Below are 6,077 nucleotides of genomic sequence, written 5' to 3'. Positions count from 1 at the left end.
ACACTCTCAATCCGTTCCTTGAGGAGCCGCATCTCGGTGCACTTTGCGCAGATGTAGTTATCAGGGAGTCTGGTCGTCTCCCAGGGGCCCCACATCTGACACTCCAAACACAACACTAATCCCAGATGCATACTGCTGAATATCACTGAGCTCAACACTAAACTAAACTAATAACTCACCCCTCTCTATCATCTCGCCTCTTGCCCGCTCTCGCCGAAGCCCGTTGAGCCAAAGCCGAACCCACTCTGCTCCCTCTCACTCAGCTGCCCGCTCCGACGCTGCCCGCTAGATATGCTCGTCTGCTTTTCAAATCGCCCGCGCGCTTCCGGGTGACGTCACGCGCCTGCGCAGTCACTCGCCGCTGTCCCGAACGCTAGAAAGAGAAAAAAAAACCTCGTTATTTTCCGGCAATCTCCGCTCTCTCGTCGCTGGAAATATATTATTTAACAACTTCAACACATCCATTCTCTTGATGTCTACTACCTCGAGAATATTACCCTTAACAGCACTCCCTTCCGCGTCATCAAGACCCCTCTCCTTGGTGAATACCAAAGAGAAGTATTCATTGGGAATTTCTCCTACTTCCGCCGCCTCCAGGCACAATCTCCCACCTTTGTCCTTAATCGGACCTACCTTTACACTAGCCATTCTACTACCCTTCACATACGTGAAAAAGGCCTTGGGATTTCCCTTAACACTAATAGCCAACGCCTTTTCATGTCCCCTTCTAGCTCTCCTCAGCCCTTTATTAAGATCCTTCCTCGCTATATATTTCTGACGGGTCCTGTCTGAACCTTGCTGCTTCTACGTTATGTATGCTACCTTCTTCTGCTTAACTAGTCGTTCCACCTCTCTCGTCACCCACGGTTCCTTCACCTGTCATTCCTTCTCTGCCTCACCGGGACATATTTATCGATAACATCCTGCATAAGATCCCTGAACATCGACCACATCTCCATAGAAATTTCCCTTCAAAAAGGACATCGCAGTTTAGACTCCCAAGTTCTCCCTTTATAGCCTCATAGTTCGCCCTTCCACAATTAAATATCTTCTTGTCCTCTCTGCACCTGTCCCTGTCCATGACAATTTTAAAGGTTGTGGAGCACTGTTCACTGTCCAACAAATGCTCACCCACCAATATATCCTTCACCTGTCCCGGTTCATTTCCTAAAACTAGATTTAGCATGGCATTCCCTCTAGTCGGCCTGTCGACATAATGCGTCAGGATTCTATCCTGGACACATTGAATAAATTCCTTCCCATCTAAACCTTTGGCAGTAAGCAGGTTCCAGTCTATATTTGGGAAGTTGAAGTGTCCCGTTATAACAACCCTGTTAGTTTTGCTTCTCTCCAAACACTGCCTGCCAATCTGCTCCTCTATCTCTCTACTGCTACCGGGGTGCCTATAGAATACTCCTAGGAGAGTAACTGCTCCTTTCTTATTCCTTACTTCCACTCATACGGACTCCAGAGATGATCCTACTACAACATCCATCATTGCCACAGCCGTAACAGTGTCCCTGACCAGTATCGCCACCCCTCCTCCTCTTCTCCCCACTTCCCTATCCCTCTTAAAACACCAAAAACCAGGAATATTCAAAATCCACTCCTGCCCTGACGTCAGCCTAGTCTCAGTAATAGCCACAATATCATAGTCCCCCATACTTATCCAAGCCCTCAGTTCATCTCCCTTATTCCTGACGCTTCTTGCATTTAAGTAAACACACCTCAGTCCATCTACCTTACTACTTTTATTGCCTGTATTCTGTTTCTCCTTCCGCAAAGCCTCTCTACCTGTTTGATCTAAGTTTTCCCCATCCCCCTCTTCCTCTGACCTACTCCTCCGGTTCACTTCCCCCTCACAAACTAGTTTAAACCCTCCTAACCACCCTATAAAACCTAGCCGCAAGGAGATTGCCCCCCTTCTGGTTCGGGTGTAACCCGTCCTCTCTGTACAGGTCCCACCTTCCTTAGAAGAGATCCCAATGATCCAGAAATCTAAAACCCTCACTCCTGCACCAACATGTCAGGCACGCATTTATCTGCCACCTCCTGCTGTTCCTGTCTTCACTATCGGTGGCACCGGCAGCAATCCCAAGATTGCTACCCTTGAGGTCCTGTTCTGCCTAGCTCCCTGAACTCGCTCTTCAGGACCTCACCCCCCTTCCTACCCATGTCGTTGGTGCCAACATAGACTACAACTTCTGGCTGTTCTCACTCCCGCTCAAGAATCCTGTGGACCCGATCAGTGACATCCCGGACCCTGGCACCTGGGAGGCAACATACCATTCGGGATTCATGCTCACCGCCACAGAACCTCCTATCTGTTTCTATCGAGTACCCTATCAGCACCTTATGTCTGTTTCCCACCCTTCCCTTCTGATCAGCAGTACCAGTCCCAGTGCCAGAGACCTGCTTACTGCAGCTCGGCCCCTGCAGGTCATCTTCCTCAACAGCCTCCAAGGCGGAAAACCTGTTACTGAGGAGAACAACCTCCGCGGTTCCCTGCTCTGTCTGCCTGCCTGAATTCTTCCACTTCGTTCCCCTGACAGTCACCATTCTATCTGTATCTCGAACCACAAATGTACCTGCTCTAAGGGGGTTGACTGTCACCTGATGGACCGTGTCTACGTAACTCTTTCCCTCCCTTATGCTGCGAAGTGTTTGTAGCTGCGACTCCAGCTCATCAACTCTGAAGCGAAGTTCCTCCAGCTTCAATCACTTACTGCAGATGTGGCCATCTTGGGCCGCAGCAAGGTCTACGAGTTCCAACGTCAAACAGTTGCAGCATATGACCATGTCCTCCATCTGACTACCTCTTCCCCCCCCCCCCTCCAGTTAATCCCACCTACAAATGTATAATAGACAACAGGTAAACCTTACCTTTTCCTACTTACCAGCTGCTTACCCTCCTTGCCCCTTCACGCCGAAGCCCCTTAAGCCAAAGCCCGACCACTCTGCTGTCTCTCACTCAGCTGCACTCTCTGACTCTGCCCGCTCGAAAGACTGTTTGCTTTTTTAAGCTGCCCGCGCCGCCCCTGCGCAGTCCAGCCTCCACTCGACTAGTTAGAAAAAACTTTTAAAACACTTAGAAAAGCAAGTTATAAAAATCTAACCCTTACACTTAAAACCCTAACAAAAACTAACCATTACACTTGCAACCTTAATAAAAGTGATAAACAGAAAAAACTCAGCTGCTTCGAAGTCCTCCGAACCGAAGCCCTCGAGTCCTCCGAAATTTTTTTTCCCACTCTCCTTTTTGAAGCTGCCCGCGCCGCGCCTGCGCAGTCCGGCCCCCTCTCGACAAGTTAGTAAAAACGGGATTTCTGTTGAGAACAGAGTGGGTGATGCCAATCTTTTTTCCTGAATTAACTGAAATTTACATAAACCAGTGGACTCGTGGATTTGATGACAAGAAGCCACTTGAAAGAGAAGTAAGACTGCTTGTCCCTGAGAAGTGTCCCGCCATTTATCAAAATAATGGCTGCTTTGACCCAGGCCTCCCCCTCTTTTCTCTGCTCCTTCCACAGCCTGGAATTCCCTGGACTTTCAATAATGTAAGTACGTCCTCCTCACGTCGTCTAGCGATACAATCTCCATAAGCCTCCGTGAAAGAGGATACGAGAGCTTCGCCGTCTCGTGACTCACCTCAGTTTTACATGTCTGTTTGCCTGCCGCCCGGTGACTCTGACATCCACCCTCATGAGGTGCTTCGAGAGCGTAGGCATAGCAAGCATTACCTCCAGCCTCCCAAACAACCTCGACCCAAGGAATTCGCCTACTACCGAAACAGGTCCACATCGGATGCCATCTCTCTGGCCCTACACTCATCTTTGAAACATCTGGACAGTAATTGTACCTATTTTCGACTATTGTTTATTGACTACGGCTCCATCCTCAATCCTGTCAATGCAAGCAAACTCAGCTCCAAACCCCTAAACCTGCGACTGAACAACTGTCTTTCTAACTGTATCCTTGCTTTCTGCCCAAATGATCGCTAACGGCTATGAAAGGCAATAACATATCCACGACGATTATCCTCAACACTGCTGCCCCACAAGGCTGCGTCCTCACCCTCTACTCTACCCCCCATACACTTACGACTGCGTGACCTGATTCTGTTTGAACTCCTTCTGCAAATTTTGCAGATTGTACCACTGTATGGACCCTATCTAATGAATCGGAGCGCAGGAAAGTGATAGAGAGTTAAGTAACATGGCGTCATGAGAAAAACCTTTCCCTCAATATTTGCAAAACTAAAGAGCTGCTCATTGATATCAGGAAGTGGGGCGGTGAACATGTTCCTGTTTACATCAACTGTGCTGAGGTCGAGAATGTTGAGAGTTTCAAGTTCCCCGGACTGAACATCACCAATAGCACGTGCTGGTCCAACCACGTTTGTCCCAAGGCCAAGAAAGCTCCCCAACGCCTCTACTTCCAAAGGAGACACAAAAAAATTGGCATGTCCCCTTTGACCCTCGCCAATTTTTATTGATGCACCATAGAATACATCCCATCCTGATGGTTGACGTTTTGATATGGAAAATGCTCTGCCCGTGACTGCAAGAAACTTCAGAGAGATGTGGACACAGGTCGGCACAGCAGTGCCTCGTGCTGCCCGTCGGCACTTCCACCGCAAACGTCGATCTATCCTTGCCTTCCGCAGACGACTGACCCCGAGTTTCTCCAGTTTTTTTGTTCTACTTTAGATCCCATCATCTGCAGTATCTTGTGTCTCTTGCTTTCTACAAAGAGGTGATTTCAAGAGTGAATCTGTTAAATGTGTGGATATCTCGTTGCAATGTACCGAGTGAAAGCTGGAAAGGAAATCACCGTTCATATAACTCATGGCCAAGGGAGAGATGATGCGTTATTTGAGCTCTGCCATTTTGTACTAATAGCTCCTTGATTTCAGCCTTGAACGCACACAGTACCTGAACAATCTACCACTTTATTATTACTTTGGAGTAAAAAAAAATAAACTGCTGGAGGAATTCCGCGTGTTAGGCACCTTTTCTGGAGGCAGAAGGATAGTCCGAGTTTCGAGTCAAAACGCTGCCTCAAGATTGGATGTTAGGGAGCAGATAGCGAATATAGAGTGTTGAGGCTGAGTGGCCGGCAGAAAAGCAGGGGGTTGATGGTTAGATGGAGCCAGGTAGGGGGCGGTGTTTGGAGGTCGGGTCAGAAGCTTGAAGGTGAGAAACGGAGAAGACAAAGGGCCGCAGATTGTGGAATCTAAGAATGAAGAAGGTGACAGGTGGAGCTACATAAGAGAGGGGTGATATGCAGATGACACCAGTGGGGGAGGGAATAGGAGGCCGTGTGGGTTAGGTGAGTGAGTGATGGGCAGATAGAATCAGGTGGGGAAGGAAAGGAGACCCACTGTTAAGTGGTTAAGACTGTGCATGACGGAGAGATGGGATCAGACTGGGAATGGGAGAGAAACTGGATAACACGGGGAATGGGAATAGGTTTGAAGGTAGGTGTAGATGAGAGAATCAGGGTGGATAAGAAGGAGAGAACTTAACTCAGATGGTGCGGGTTACCTGATATTGGAAAAGTCAATGTTCAGAGAGTTGAGAGAACATGCGCCCATAAGCTGCAGATAGCGATTGCGCTCAGTGCGCAGGTACTCCAGAAAGCGGGCTCCTTTTCTTCGCGCTGTAAAGGAGGCCACACCGCCAGTACTGACTGCAATAGACAATGTCGGAGTAGATACATGTGGACCTCTTCCTCACCTCCACGGGCTGCTCAGATCCCCGGAATGTGGCGAGGGAGGAGGAGTGGGGACAGGTGTTTACATTTATTGCTCTTACATGGGAAAAAGCCAGGGGACAGGGTGGGATAAATGAACCAGACAGTTTTGGGGAGAGCGGCCCCTGCGCAAAGCAGAACGTAGTGAGTAGGGGAACAGATAAACGGTGGTTGTTGTTGGGAAGAACACTAAAGTTCCCGCGTCCAGATTAAATGGAAGCTATTAGATGTCTATATGGTGCTTGGACCAGTGGATTTATTGAAATATGTTTGCTGCTCAGGGAACTGGATACAGCAAGATCTCTGCACAGTGGCGCTGCTGT

Source organism: Pristis pectinata, unplaced genomic scaffold, assembly GCF_009764475.1.
Source record: "Pristis pectinata isolate sPriPec2 unplaced genomic scaffold, sPriPec2.1.pri scaffold_66_arrow_ctg1, whole genome shotgun sequence".
In the NCBI taxonomy this organism is placed as follows: Eukaryota; Metazoa; Chordata; class Chondrichthyes; order Rhinopristiformes; family Pristidae; genus Pristis; species Pristis pectinata.
Note: the sequence above shows the minus strand (reverse complement) of the source record.